Below are 17053 nucleotides of genomic sequence, written 5' to 3'. Positions count from 1 at the left end.
TCTGTGTGTGTGTGTGTGTGTGTGTGTGTGTATATGTGAGTCTGTGTGTGTGCGAGTCGTGTGTGTGTGTGAGTCTGTGTGTGTGTCACAGTTTTTAGCCTGCGGTATACACTGCTTTCGTGCTGGCTGGACTGGAGGTTAGCCAAAGGGTCAGCTTCTGAATGCTACGGACTCAGGGTTACAATTCTTGGCTAACCCAAGGGTGTGTGTTTGTGTGAGAAGCAAAATAGCTAAAAACCAGTGGCCTGCTGTGCATACGTATTTAAACATATAATTTTACATTTGTTTGCGGGTTGCTTCTTGTGCATGCATCTTCAGTATGCCCTTGTGAGTCTGCATGTATTCCTTGTATCTATCTCTGGATCTGTAGATGTGCAGTAATCCAGGTAAGTAAAAAACATCAACAAGCATTTTAATCATGGGAGTCTTGTGTGTGAACATGCCCTTCAAATTGCTGATGCTATACATCACTCCCATAGCATACATCTTACCTACTGTATGGTGCAGTACACAGTCACACTGAATAGATTATGCAAAACAATCCTAACAATGATCATTTTCAGCTCTCTGATGGTGGGATCTGCATGACTCAAGGGTACAGCAGCGACTACTTATTTAAGATGAAAAACAGACTGTATGAAATCCAGGCTTTTCGTATGTAATAGAACTGAACATTGCAGTATGTGTTTAACTCATTCCAACCATTAGCTCCTTATTCATTCTGTGGTGAGAATCATTTCTGTCGGGTTTGAAGGAGTTTTAACCGAGCAGACCGCAAAGGAAAATAGAAACTGATGGAAGGATGAGGAGACAGGAGGAAAGGACACAGAGGAGATGGATAGTGATTTGAGAGGGAGGAAGGGACAGGAGGAAAGGACACAGAGGAGATGGATAGTGGTTTGAGAGGGAGGAAAGGACACAGAGGAGATGGATAGTGATTTGAGAGGGAGGAGACAGGAGGAAAGGACACAGAGGAGATGGATAGTGATTTGAGAGGGAGGAGGAGACAGGAGGAAAGGACACAGAGGAGATGGATAGTGATTTGAGAGGGAGGAGAGAGGAGGAAAGGACACAGAGGAGATGGATAGTGATTTGAGAGGGAGGAGACAGGAGGAAAGGACACAGAGGAGATGGATAGTGATTTGAGAGGGAGGAGGAGAGAGGAGGAAAGGACACAGAGGAGATGGATAGTGATTTGAGAGGGAGGAGGAGAGAGGAGGAAAGGACACAGAGGAGATGGATAGTGATTTGAGAGGGAGGAAGGGACAGGAGGAAAGGACACAGAGGAGATGGATAGTGGTTTGAGAGGGAGGAAAGGACACAGAGGAGATGGATAGTGATTTGAGAGGGAGGAGGAGACAGGAGGAAAGGACACAGAGGAGATGGATAGTGATTTGAGGGGGAGGAGGAGACAGGAGGAAAGGACACAGAGGAGATGGATAGTGATTTGAGAGGGAGGAGGAGAGAGGAGGAAAGGACACAGAGGAGATGGATAGTGATTTGAGAGGGAGGAGGGGACAGGAGGAAAGGACACAGAGGAGATGGATAGTGGTTTGAGAGGGAGGAGGGGACAGAGAGAAGCAAACAAGTTTCCTTTTTTTGTGGCTTTTTAAAAGGTCAATTCTTGCAGTTGGCTGGAATCTAAGTGTTTCCTCTTCCTCTTATTGAGGTCAGTCGTATATCACCCATTTCTCACCATCCCTCTCCTTCCCATCGTTTCTGTTTGGTTTCTGCTCTGCTGGTCATGGTTAGGGTTAGCCATGTTGAATGTGACGCAGGTATCATGGTGTTTTAGTCTGGAGGTCAGGACCAGCGTTAATCCTCAACGTGAAGGTCACTATCAGAGGAAGGTGCCTCTGCCTTCTTTAATTCAGTCCCTTGTGATGGACTGTCCATGTCACTCCCTCCCTCCTCCCTCCCCTCCCTGCTCGCTCTGCAGTGATACAGTTGTAAAGCGTAACCTTGGAGACAGGAGGTAATCATCCATCCCATAACTACCCTTTCAATGTCCCCCTCTTTCTCACCTCTCTCCTGCTCTCCTCCCTTCCTCCGAGGTGGCACGGACAGCTGTTTAGGTATTTTATCAGGTTTACAGTATTTTTGCAAAATTATCCTCTCTCCCTTTCCTCCCTCTCTTTTCACTTTCCTCTGTTTGTCCTGTGGAAGGACGTTTGTTTTCCTGTGGGGGAAGAGGGTAATCGACGTCGAGAGAGGACTTAATTTAATTGATTAGAAAGCATGGAGCAGGAGAGAGTGAGAGGAGAAAATGAGTGAGAGGGAGAGAGAGAAAGGTGACAAGATGACACACCAAGCACATGACACATACAATGTACAAGCACAATATCTGATGACTGGACATACAGGACAGTATATAACACCCCCCCCCCCCCCCCCCCCCCCCCCCCCACACACACACACACACACACTCCTAGAAAAGGAGAACCCTTTTCACATGTAGAACCCCTTTTTTAAGAGTGTACAAACATTCATATATTCAGATCTCAACAAGCGACAGGTTCATATATTATAAATATCATTGTGACAGAACGTATACAGTAAATGTAGAAAAGAGAACACATGACATGCAATATCTATAGGAGTTTATCAAGGGACCATATTTCACTCACAACTATGGCAGACATATGTTCACAGTTTGCACTCCACGCCACACAGCCAGAGTCAACATAACACAACACTACCAGCCAACGCGTGTGTGACTGTGGGGTAAAGAGTCCTTGAAAGTAGGTGGCAGGAAGAGTTGTACGGACTGTTGACTTTCATCACAGTATGACAGAACACACGGCTTCAGCACAGACCCCAGTGACACTGACAGCTACTCATCCACACGTCTGTTTCCATGGCTCCCCAAATCCTGAAGCCGTGTGACAGGCAGGGCTCTGACTGAGGAGACCACGGAGGAGTGTTGCAGACAGAGGATTTGACACTGTTGTTATCTGTGTGATAGGATAATTATCTCTCATATTCAGCATTCCAGACTAGAACAGAGAACAACTGGTAAACATCCGAACACACACACCCGGCTATGAACACTTTAATATCTATAATAGCTTGTTGCACGCCCTGTAGAATTATGGGTACCGGCACACACAGATTTCCTATACATTAGTGATTGACATGGATGAGTGGCTAGAATGACTTATTGGCTAGATCAACGTAGATACAGCACAAACAAACACACAAATGGTGAATTGACAGTGAGTGGATTACTGCACACAGTGTAATTTACTGTGGTGATTGACATGCAGGTACAGTATTTTTTATTTTATTTTTATTTTACCTTTATTTAACTTGGCAAGTCAGTTAAGAACAAATTCTTATTTTCAATGACAGCCAAGGAACAGTGGGTTAATTGCCTTGTTCAGGGGCAGAATGACAGATTTTGTACCTTGTCAACTCGGGGATTCGATCATGCAACCTTTCGGTTACTAGTCCAACGCTCTAATCACTAGGTTACGCTGCCACCCCGCTGCAGTATACAGTGTGGCTGGGCTGCATTATATACTGTATGTACTGAAAGAGTTGCACCAGTGAGTGACTTGGGGCTGTTGAGCCATGGTGAGGTGGAGGTGGAGAGGTGAACCTCTAATCAATACCTTCAATCCATCGATTAACTGCAGAGTAATGACAGGCAGCAGACAATGTGGTCCTGGAAGACTGTGTGTGTGTGTGTGTCCATACGTCCGCACGTGTGTGCATGTGTGTGTGCCTGAGTGTGAGAGAACAGCAGGTAGGCTAACTAACTACAGGACGTAAAGCCACTAAGCCTGCAGCGGTGGACACCTGTGTGAAGCATCCTGAGAGACTGGCTCTTATTTACTTCACTCCACTACCTGGTGTATTGAGTCAGCCTCAGCCCTCTTAGACAGGCTCTGCTGCAGCTGGCTGCCTGTATACCTGCCTTCCTGGCTGTGTGCCTGTAAACCTGCCTGGCTGCCTGTAAACCTGCCTGCCTGTAAACCTGGCTGCCTGGTTGCCTGCATACATGCCTGCCTGGCTCCCTACCTGTATACCTGCCTGCTTGACTGGCTGCCTGCTTGTATACCTGCCTGGCTGGCTCCCTACCTGTATACCTGCCTGTGTGACTGCCTGGCTGGTTGCCTGTATACCTGACTGCCTGGCTGTCTGCTCCCGCAGGCCCAGGGGCCTCTGCTGCTACTGGTGTGTGATATGCTATGCTTGCCCTGCTAGCATTAGCGCATTAGCATCACTGTTTACGCCCCCCGAGGTCACACACGCACGCCTATTTATACCTGGACTGGTGGTGTAATGAGATGGCGTTATGTATAGTGGGATGGGACAGTTTCACCATCAGACTGATAATGACTCCTAGGGATGTTGATGGATTCTGTCTATATTTGTATTAACCAAGGAACCAATGTCACTTCTCCACGTTGCCCTGGATACAGAAGTCTGCTAAATGACCCAATAATGATAATAATAACAATGACAGCACTATTTAAAGATTGGCTTTTAAAACCACAGGGAGAGAGACACAGTGAGATGAAGAGAGTAATGAGGATACAAAGAGGTGGAAAGAAGGAATGAGAGAGAGAGAGAGAGAGAGAGAGAAGGGGGTACACAATCAATGATCAGTGAAGTAGCATTAGCATTGTTCACACATCCCCAGCCTCGTCTCCCCTCCCCCTTCCTCTTGCGGCCTCTCTTTCTTGCTTGCTGCAGCGTTACTATGGCGACCGAGAATATGTGGGAATACCTCTGTCCTTCAGAGAGAAGGAGAGGTAGAGAGACAGTGAGAGAGAGAAAGAAGTGGAAGCAGGGAGAGGTATAGTGAGACAGAGAAAAGAGAGAGAGAGAGTGAGGGAGGAAGATGCAAAGAGCATGGGGAACGAAAGCAGACGTGCTGACTGACTGAGTAGACATTAAAGCCCTTGTTCTGTACTTAGAGGAGCTGTTAAAGCATGGAACATCATGATTGTACACCCTCACATCACACACACCCTCACATCTCACACACACCTCTGCTGTGAAGCCACTGTTACTATGACAACCTGTGGCCTAAAATAGTCCACTCTAACCCCCTTTGCTTCCATAGCGTGCCTTGTTTTTGTTTTTCTCTTCCTCCTTGTTACCTGAAACTCCCACCCTACCTCCGCCCTTGCCCCTACGCCCACACCCTCAACCCGGTGAAGTGACTGTTGTATTCATAGGGGCTCAGTCTGTCTGAGGGTCTGAAGTACCCCTCTCTCTTTCCCCCTTGTTGCCATCCTCTCCCCTACCCGTCTCTCACCTTCCTGCCATCTCCCTGCAAAGATTCAGTTCAAATTCATTTTATTGGAAGCTTGTGTTTCCATGGAAACATCTTGAAACCATGGCAACTATTTGAATTGAGCCAAACACTCTTTCAAAACTGCTGCATTCATCCCCCTCTCTCTACCTCCTTTTCTCCCATCCTCTCTCCCTCCCCCACTCTCTCGCTCCCTCCATATCGGCACTGTGTTGCTATTTCATCCAGTCAACTAGTGTTTGTGTGTGTGTGTGTGTGTGTCTGTGTAAGCGTGTGAAAGAAATCGTCAAGTGACGGTTGTGTGTTGGTGAGCATGTGCAAATGTCTCCAGGAGTGTTAGAGTGAGCATGTAAGCAGGTTTTCATAAGTGTGAGAGTATATGCCTTCTGCTGTCTACCTGCCATGTGAGCTAAGCATGATTATGTTTGTGTTCTCAATCCTCCCCTCCTTTCTCCCTGCACCTTGACTCTTCTCAAGTGTTACGCAAGATGTCTGTCTAACTCCTCCCCCTGGGCTCCTGCCTCTCACCCTGGCTTATAGCATTCAGTCTCTCTCTCTCGATCACGTGAACTGTGAACAGTGCTGCTTCTGCACTTCCTATGTGAAGCTGAGCAACGTGGATCCATCCAGACCTGCCTGCCTGAGCAGCCCTCTCCTGGCTACAGGTGGGATTGCCACAGAGCACACAACGGACATCACCCAGTCAAACATATTTAGTACCTCATTTACTGGGCCTAATAGATGGGAGGTGGGATAGTGTAGCACTGGGAATGGATGGCCAGGGCCAGGATACAGCCAGCACATAATGGTTACAAATGACTAATTGCTTCGAGGAGGCTCTTCAACAGTAATACTTTGTAGTTTCTAAAACCTTGCAATCCTGAGTAAGTCTCTGCATAACTTGATCCGATGACTACCGCTGCAGAGTTAGCGTCTAGCAACCATCAAAGAGTTAATTTTTTTCAGTTTGGTTGATGTAAGAGGAGTTTCTTTCATATTAGGGCTTTGATTGTGACGGTGAAACTAGCAATGTAAAAAGATGTCTCCTACAGAAGAAGAACACAGATACAGACAATGCTCTCTGTGACTCTGCCCCCAAAAAACAGCTGTCAAAAGTGTGAAATCTAATCTGGCCTACTTCAGATTCGTTGGATATAATGGATATCTTACTGCTGCTAAGACGGTTTAGCAGGCTGTGATTTTATCTCCTGGATCTGATTGTAAGACCCTGATTATACACACATGGGGAACCTAATAACACTTCTAATGACATCACTCTCTTTACTCACAGTCTAAAATGTACAGATAAAAAACATGTCATAATTTGAGAGGAAGAGAAGTGGGGGGAAGGGGGGAGAAAGAGAGAAGGGAGAGAGAAATAGAGGGGGAATATCCCTGTGCCATTCCCCCACAGCCAGTAAAGTGTAATTAGCGTAATTGTTTTAATAAAAAGGCCTTTTCCTTCTGCCAGTCTGTGATAGCAGATGAGTTCACTCACCTAAAACGCAAGTGTCCCCAAGAAAAAACGCCAATCAGAAACAGAATAGAATGCACATCAGTTTTTACTCTTCATCAAATAACATGAATAGAAATGTAGTGAGAATACGAATCATTAGTAAAGTACCCCAGTAATACTACATATAACATAACACAGTAATAAACATACTGCAGATGAAAGCACTTTATTCACAAGGCAATTCCCCAAAGACCTGCTCAGGATTTATACGGTGAGAGAGAGAAAAAAATAATTACCAAGCCTTGAAATGAATAAAAGGTATATTCAGTTATCTGGGTCTTTGAAGATGGGCAGAGAGTAAGCAAATGGAATTGAGCACACAGTGGTTTTCTAGTGCTATGGGGCCCATGAGAACAAGCCCTATCTCCCAAAGTGCAGAGATTAGTAGGTGGTTCAACCAGCTCCCTGGACTCTGGGGAGGGGAGTGAGTGGGTTGGGCCGCAGTAATGAGAGAGATGATTGATACAGGCTGAAGCACAACCACGGCCATGAAGAGACTGAAGGATCTGGAAGTCAGGCAGGGACTTTATGAGGAGGAGCCGTTTTGGGATAGAGAAGAACAGGGGATGATATCATGAGGAAACTCACGCTCATTGAGACACACACAGATGCACAACAAATACACACAGACAGACAGCGACACACACACGCAGTGGCTTCATGGGGGCACAAAGGCATGTGCCCCCTCAGATTTGTCCTGTTTTAAACATTTTCAGGTTGAAAGGGCTCTATTCAGTCAGATCCGCTTTAGCCGACATCCACAGTGGTTGTTCTGGTGGTGTCAGAGGTGGAACTGCGTTAGAATTGTCAAATCCACAAGTGTCTGCTGGCATTATACCTAAAGCGGACATTGCCATTGGCCGCACAGAGTCGCATTAACAGAAATCCCATGCAGCCCTGTTTACAAGTTTGAACACTGAAATGTGAGATGTAATTTGCACCTCGATTAAGATAGAAATCCTCATTATTTTGTATAATTGTTTTCAATTTGAGGGTAAATTTCTATATAGCCTACACTTTCTCATTCAGAACTTCTAATGCTAGTGGGGGGGTGTGGCTCACTGGTGTAATGCAGTTCCTCTGGACCCCTGCAAGATCACTGATTTGACGGCTCCAACGTAGTTCCGACACCGCCAAAACATCCTCTATGTGGGTGTCTGCTATCACTGGTTAACACTAAATTCATTACTAAACGTAAGTCCACATTTTATCATCATTTCAAGCATAGTGATGGCTGCATCATGTTATAGGTATGCTTGTAATCGTTAAGGACAGGGGAGTTTTTCATGATAAATCAAACGGATTGGAGTTAATCCCAGGCAAATCCTAGAAAACCTGGTTCAGTCAGACAATAACCTACAACACAAGGACAAATCTACACTGGAGTTGCTTATCAAGAAGACAGGGAATGTTCCTGAGTGGACGAGTTTCAGTTTTGACTTAAATATTCTTGAAAATCCATGCCAAGACCTGAAAATGGTTTTCTAGCAATGATCAACAACCAATTTGACAGAGCTTGAAGAATTGTGAAAAGAATGGGAAAATGTTACACAATCTAGATGTGGAAAGCATTTCGAGACTTACCCAGAAAGACTCACAGTTGTAATCGCTGCCAAAGGTGCTTCTACAAAGTATTGGCTCAGGGGTGTAAATACTTACGGAACTGAGATATTTCTGTATTTCAATACATTTGTAAACATTTCTAACATTTGTCACTTTGTCATTATGATGTGTACATTGTGGGAGAAAAAAAAAATTTAATCAATTTTGAATTCAGGCTGTAACAAAACAATGCGGAATATGTTAGCATGAAGGCCCTGGACCAGTGTGGCAACTCCTAAGGCATGAAAGTTCTTAAAGAATCAATGTGCATCATTAATTAAAATTAAAATTGAATAGGGAAAGAGGAATGTTTCGATAACCAATGCAGAAAAATATACCTTTTTTATTTTTTACATAGAATTAGGCATAATGATTATGGCTCTAGATCGCTGTGTCAGTTGTTTGAAAATGCTACATTCTCCAACTTGTCCAAGTATAAACACAAAGTTGTCCTTTCCAGTCACACCAGCGTGATGTAGTTATTGTGATCTATCCTTCCCTCTGCTCTCTCTCTTTAACCAATGAACACAATGACACAGGGAATAAGTCACACTGAAATGGAATAAGTCACACTGATATGGAATAAGTCACACTGATAGAGTGTGGAGCATACTGTAACAACAACAACAAAAAAGAAACATGAGACTGTATTGGAGGATGAGTGTGTTTTTAAATTCTATTTCAACAACGGGGAGGCAGGTAGCCTAGTGGTAAGAGCCTTGGCCTAGTAACCGGAAGGTTGCAAGATCGAACCCCTGAGATGACCTGTCGTTCTGCCCCTGAACAAGGCAGTTAACCCACTGTTCCTAGGCAGTCATTGAAAATAAGAATTTGTTCTTAACTGACCTGCCTAGTTAATTAAAGGTAAAAAAAAGAAAAAAAAAGCTCTCAGTCTCACTGCAGTATTAGATGGTCATCTACATTCTCCAAACTTCAAGTTGCACCAAACATCACATTTCAAAGTGTTTTTGTTGCTTCTCTGTATGTTCCATTTCCCCAAACATCTAATTTTGAAGTTAAGTTTAGACACTCATTCTGAATTGTTAAGGTAAGGGTTAAGATTTGGGATAGGTTAAAACGTCAAATAAAAAGCTAGTGTCCATGACTGGGATCGAACACGCAACCTTCTGACCCAAGCTTACTTGATACCGCTAGTGGCCCGGCTTTGACGGCATTTCCCGATGTCCTCAGGACATAGATAGAGCTACAACCTGGCTGTTTATTTTTCAGTCTTGCATCTTGTTTTGAGCTATTGGTTATGAATGTATGCTTGTGTGCTCGTGGGAACTCACATGTACTGTACCAGTCAAAAGTTTGGACACACCTACTCATTCAAGTTTAATTTTTTTTTAAACTATTTTCTACATTGTAGAATAATAGTGAAAACATCAACACTATGAAATAACACATATGGAATCATGTATTAACCAAAAAAGTGTTAAATAAATCAAAATATATTTTATATTTGAGTTTCTTCAAAGTAGCCACCCTTTGCCTTGATGATAGCTTTGCACACTCTTGGCATTCTCTCAACCAGCTTCATGAGGTAGTCACCTGGAATGCATTTCAATAATGTGTTTGAGCCAATCAGTTGTGTTGTGACAAGGTAGGGGTGGTATACAGAAGATAGCCCTATTTGGTAAAAGACCAAGTCCATATTATGGCAAGAACAGCTTAAATAAGCAAAGAGAAATGACAGTCCATCATTACTTTAAGACATGAAGGTCAGTCAGTCTGGAATATTTCAAGAGCTTTGAAAGTTTCTTCAAGTGCAGTCGCACTGTGATGAAACTGGCTCTCATGAGTACCGCCACAGGAAAGGAAGACCCAGAGTTACCTCTGCTGCAGAGGATAAGTTAATTAAAGTCACCATCCTCAGAAATTAGAGCCCAAATAAATGCTTCACAGAGTTCAAGTAACAGACACATCTCAACATCAATTGTTCAGAGGAGACTGTGTGAATCAGGCCTTCATGGTTGAATTGCTGCAAAGAAACCACTACTAAAGGACACCAATAAGAAGAGACTTGATTGGGCCAAGAAACACAAGCAATGGACATTAGACTGGTGGAAATCTGTCCTTTCATCTGATGAGTCCAAATTTGAGATTTGTGGTTCCAACCGCCGTGTCTGTGAGATGCAGAGTAGGAGAACAGATGATCTCTGCATGTGTGGTTCCCACCATGACGCATGGAGGAGGTGTGATGGTGTGGGGGTGCTTTGCTGGTGACACTAGCTGTGATTTATTTAGAATTCAAGGCAAACTTAACCAGCATGGCTACCATAGCATTCTGCAGCGATACGCCATCCCATCTGGTTTGCGCTCAGTGGGACTATCATTGGTTTTTCAACAGGACAATGACCCAACACACCTCCAGGCTGTGTAAGGGCTACTTGACCAAGAAGGAGAGTGATGGAGTGCTGCGTCAGATGACCTGGACTCCACAATCACCCCACCTCAACCCAATTGAGATAGTTTGGGATGAGTTGGACTGCAGAGTGAAGAAAAAGGAGCCAACAAGTGCTCAGCATATCGGGTAACTCCTTGAAGACTGTTGGAAAAGCATTCCAGGTGAAGTTAGTTGAGAGAATGCCAAGAGTGTGTAAAGCTGTCATCAAGGCAAAGGGTGGCTACCTCAAATATAAAATATATTTAAATTTGTTTAACACTTTTTTGGTTACTACATGATTCCATGTGTGTTATTTCATAGTGTTGATGTCTTCACTATTATTCGACAATGTAAAATAGTCAAAATAAAGAAAAACCCTTGAATGAGTAGGTGTCCAAACTTTTGACTGGTACTGTATGTGCACACGTGTGTGTGTGTGTATGTTTTAGTAACTGAACATGGATTGTGTTAGAGTATCTATGCTGTAATGAGACATCTATGCAGTGAGTTGGTAAGAGAGAGTGGACTATGTATAAGTGGATGAGCTGTACTGTATGATGTTCCTGTGTTTCCTCCTCTGTGTCTCATTTGGTTCTTATACTGTAATTACACGGTGGAGACTCACTCCCTCCCCTGCTTCTCTCTCTCTCTCTCTCTCTCTCTCTCTCTCTCTCTCTCTCTCTCTCTCTCTCTCTCCCTCTAATTCTGTGATTGCATGTATAATTAGTGGCATAATTATAGTTCTCTCCATCTCACTGTTTCAGGAGCTCTGTCTCTGTCTCTGTCTCTTCTGAACACCTCTCTGTTTTACTCCTGTCTCGTTCTCTCTCTCCCTGGGTTAGTCTGTCTGTCACTCTCTCTGTAGATGTCTCTCTGTCTCTAGCTGTGTGAGAAGGAGCTGTGCTAATATTGGGATGATGAGTCTACTGATGAGTCTGGTCTACTCCTGGGCTGCAGTGGCCTGGTTTCATCATTAATTATTCATTATTAATTCAGGAATCTCACACTTTAAAAGGCTTGAGGTGTGTCACTGTAAGAAGCAAAACAAAATGCATTATTTCTCTTCAAAGCCACTTTTTCTTCCCAAACTCCCAAAAAACCACAGTGTGTGTGTGTGTGTGTGTGTGTGTGTGTGTGTGTGTGTGTGTGTGTGTGTGTGTGTGTGTGTGTGTGTGTGTGTGTGTGTGTGTGTGTGTGTGTGTGTGTGTGTGTGTGTGTGTGTGTGAGAGAGAGAGAGAGAGGAGGGATGGGGGTGTGGGTTCCCCATGTATTAAAAAAAAAGTAATTAAATAATGAAAATATGTGAAAGCAAGTGTCGTCCCAGCAGGTACAATTAGTTTGATTGCTTAGCAACAGAGAGTGATATCAGAGAGTGTGAAAGGGTGAGAAAGCTCAGATGGAGCATTGGTTCCATGTTACATCTCCTTTGTTTGTAGTGTTCACAAGGAGTTGTTTCCCTAAACTTTTCAGATCACATTATCATAGCTGCTCTGTGCTTTAAATCAGAAACACTTAAAACGCTGATTTCATAAATAGAAACATTTAAAAAACAAAGAACAGCTATTTAGAATCACACATGCACTTCGATGGAGCATACAGTGGAGCTAGTTCTAAAGTTAAATGTTTTTTGCTCTACTGTAAACCAAGCTACTACAAAACAACCATGTCCTACTTAACAAACGCCACAGGGTTTCCCTCTGCCTTTACAAGTTCAACTAATGACGTGTGCAAACTTCATTATTTTCACTTATAACCAACATGAAATCAATGGCAAAACATTTGAGTTCTTTCACTTTCAATATGGACCCTTATGTCGGCCATACCTAAGTACAGCGGTCTATATAAAGTGTAGGCCGTCAATAATGTACTGTATCTTCTTTAGAAAAAATACATTGCTATAAGGAGTCTATGAAAGCTTGGCCTGATGCTATGGTTGATAAAGTAGTTCATGACCTGTCAATCTAAGGATAAGGATCCTGTATGGGCTGGTCAGTGTTAGGGTCCCTCAGTGGTTGAGCCACTATACTCTCACTCCCTCTAGAGGTAACACATGGCTACAGTCAGTCAGTCAGTCAGTCCAATGGCCAACTAAGCCCTGAAGTCACAGCGAAAGCATATTAAACACAAAGAGGCCCAGAGACATGACTCTGGATAGTCCTAGTCCTCACAACTCAGCCCACTTGATAAAATTCTCTCAGCGCTCTCTCCACTTGAATCTTTTGTAAATCTTGTGTTGTCAGACCGATGAATAGCGGGCTCCACCAGGGGCCTGGTTGGTTGGGGCTGCAGCGCACCGTACAAGGCTTTAATTTAGTGTGCAAGGCGCGCGGTGGTCTTTCCCAACGGAGACGGTGCTGTGTTTGTTTTGCGGGTGTGTAAATTAGCGGTAATTCGTTTGCTCAGTAATGACGTGAGAGAACTAATTAGGGCAGTGTTGATGGGTGCTTTAATTAGTCTCCAGTGTGTTATGCTAATGAGACCCTAATTCGTGTGTGTGTATGCGTGAGTGTGTATATGTGTGAGTGTGAATGTAAGTAAGTAGTAATTCTTAAGATATATGATGCTGGACACGCATGGCTGAGTAGTGATCTCCTTCACGCAGCCTGTGTATCCAGCTAAGTGCTAAGAGGCTTTGGTCTGAGAGCCTCTTCCCTCCACTCCCCATACCTATTACCTACCTTCTACTCCCACTCCACACACCTACACTACCCTCCACTCCCAATACCCATACCTATCCTACCCTCCACATACCTATTACCTACCCTCCACTCCCACTCCACACACCTACACTACCCTCCACTCCCAATCCCCATACCTATCCTACCCTCCACATACCTATTACCTACCCTCCACTCCCACTCCACACACCTACACTACCCTCCACTCCCAATCCCCATACCTATCCTACCCTCCACATACCTATTACCTACCCTCCACTCCCAATCCCCATACCTATCCTACCCTCCATATACCTATTACCTACCCTCCACTCCCACTCCCCATACCTATCCTACCCTCCACTCCCCATACCTATCCTACCCTCCACTCCCCATACCTATTACCTACCCTACCCTCCACTCACCATGCCTACCCTACCATCCACTCCCACTCCCACACTTATTACCTACCCTACCCTCTACTCACCATGCCTACCCTACCATCCACTCCCACTCCCATACCTATTACCTACCCTACGCTCCCCATACCTATTACCTACCCTCCACTCCCACTCCACATACCTATCACCTGCCCTGCCCTCCACTCCCCATACCTATTACCTACCCTACCCTCTGCTCCCCATACCTATTACCTACCCCCCACTCCCCACACCTATTACCTACCCCCCACTCCCCATACCTATTACCTACCCTCCACTCCCATTCCCCATACCTATTACCTACCCTCCACTCCCCATACCTATTACCTACCCTCCACTTCCCATACCTATTACCTACCTTCCACTCCCCATACCTATTACCTACCCTCCACTCTCCATACCTATTACCTACCCTACCCTCCACTCCCCATACCTACTACCTACCCTCCACTCCCCATAATGACGCGGGATAACTAATTAGGCCAATGTTGATGGGTGCTTTAATTAGTCTCCAGTGTGTTATGCTAATGAGACCCTAATTCGCGTGTGTGTGTATGCATGGATGTGTATATGTGTGAGTGTGAGTTTGGTTGTAAGTAAGTAGTAATTCTTAAGATATATGATGCTGGACACGCATGGCTGAGTAGTGATCTCCTTCGCACAGCCTGTGTATCCAGCTAAGTGCTAAGAGGCTTTGGTCTGAGAGCCTCTTCCCGCCACTCCCCATACCTATTACCTACCCTCCACTCTCACTCCACACACCTACACTACCCTCCACTCCCAATACCCATACCTATCCTACCCTCCACATACCTATTACCTATCCTACCCCCCACTCCCCATACCTATCCTACCCTCCACATACCTATTACCTATCCTACCCCCCACTCCCCATACCTATCCTACCCCTCACTCCCCATACCAATTACCTACCCTACCATCCACTCCCACTCCCCATACCTATTACCTACCCTCAACTCTCACACATATTACCTACCCTCCACTCCCCATACCTATTACCTACCCTACCCTCCCCATATCTATTACCTACCCTACACTCCCAATTCACATACCTATTACCTACCCTCCATTCACCACTCCCAATACCTATCACCTACCCCCCACTCCCCATACCTATTACCTACCCTACCCTCCACTCCCCATACCCATTAACTCCCCTCTACTCCCCATACCTACCCTCCACTCCCCATACCCATTACCTACCCTACCCTCCACTCCACTCCCCATTACCTACCCTCCACTCCCCATACCCATTACCTACCCTCCACTCCCCATACCCATTACCTAAACTCCCCTCCACATACCCATTACCTACCCTCCACTCCCCATACCTATTACATACCCTCCACTCCCCATACCCATTACCTACCTTACCCTCCACTCCACTCCCCATTACCTACCCTCCACTCCCCATACCCATTACCTACCCTCCACTCCCCATACCCATTACCTACCCTCCACTCACCATAACGATTGCATACCCTCCACTCCCCATACCCATTACCTACCCTCCACTCACCATACCCATTACCTACCCTCCACTCACCATGCCGATTACATACCCTCCACTCACCATACCCATTACCTACCCTCCGCTCCCCATACCTATTAACTACCCTCCGCTACCCATACCTATTACTTACCCTACCCTCCCCATACCTATTACCAACACTCCCCTCCACATACCTATTACCTAACCTCCACTCCCCATACCCATTACCTGCCCTCCCCTCCCCATATCTATTACCTACCCTCCATTCCCCATACCTATTACCTACCCTCCAATCACCATACCCATTACCTACCCTCCACTCCACATACCTATTAACTACCCTCCGCTCCCCATACCTATTAACTACCCTCCGCTCCCCATACCTATTAACTACCCTCCGCTACCCATACCTATTACTTACCCTACCCTCCCCATACCTATTACCAACACTCCCCTCCACATACCTATTAGCTACCCTCCACTCCCCATACCTATTACCTACCCTCCACTCCCCACACCTATTACCTATCTTCCACTCCACATACCTATTACCTACCCTCCACTCCAACTCCACATACCTATTAGCTACCCTCCACTCCCACACCTATTACCTACCCTACCCTCCACTCCCCATACCTATTCCTCACCCTACCCTCCACTCACCATACCTATTTCCCACCTTCCACTCCCCATACCTATAACCTATAACCTACCATCCACATACCTATTACCTACCCTCCCCATACCTATTACCTACCCGCCACTCCCACTCCCCATATCTGCCTACCCTCCAGTCCCCATACCTATTACCTACCCTACCCTCCACATATCTATTACCTACCCTCCACTCCACTCCCCATTCCCATTACCTACCCTCCACATACCTATTACCTACCCTCCACTCCCCATTCCTATTACCTACCCTCCACATACTTATTACCTACCCTACCTTCCACATAACTATTACCTACCCTCCACTCCCCATTCCCATTACCTACCCTCCACATACCTATTACCTACCCTCCACTCCACTCCCCATTCCCATTACCTACCCTCCACATACCTATTACCTACCCTCCACTCCCCATTGCCATTACCTACCCTCCAAATACTTATTACCTACCCTACCCTACCCTCTACTCCCCATACCCACCCTACCCTCCACTCCCCATACCCATTAACTCCCCTCCACTCACCATACCTATTACCTAACCTCCCCTCCCCATACCCATTACCTCCCCTCCCCATACCTATTACCTACCCTCCATTCCCCATACATATTACCTACCCTCCACTCCAACTCCACATACCTATTAGCTACCCTCCACTCCCACACCTATTCCTCACCCTTACCCTTACCCTCCACTCCCCATACCCAACACCTACCCTCCACTCACCATACCTATTACCTACCTTCCACTCCCCATACCTATCACCTACTCTCCACATACCTATTACCCACCCTCCCCATACCCATTACCTACACTCCCCTCCGCATACCTATTACCTACCCTCCACTCACCATACCCATTACCTACCCTCCACTCACCATACCTATTACCTACCCTCCACTCACCATACCCATTACCTACCCTCCACTCCCCATACCCATTAACTCCCCTCCACTCACCATACCTATTACCTAACCTCCCCTCCCCATACCCATTACC

This window comes from Oncorhynchus clarkii, chromosome 13, assembly GCF_045791955.1.
Source record: "Oncorhynchus clarkii lewisi isolate Uvic-CL-2024 chromosome 13, UVic_Ocla_1.0, whole genome shotgun sequence".
Classification (NCBI taxonomy): domain Eukaryota; kingdom Metazoa; phylum Chordata; class Actinopteri; order Salmoniformes; family Salmonidae; genus Oncorhynchus; species Oncorhynchus clarkii.
The sequence above is the reverse complement of the archived record's forward strand: the minus strand, read 5'-3'. Positions refer to the sequence as shown.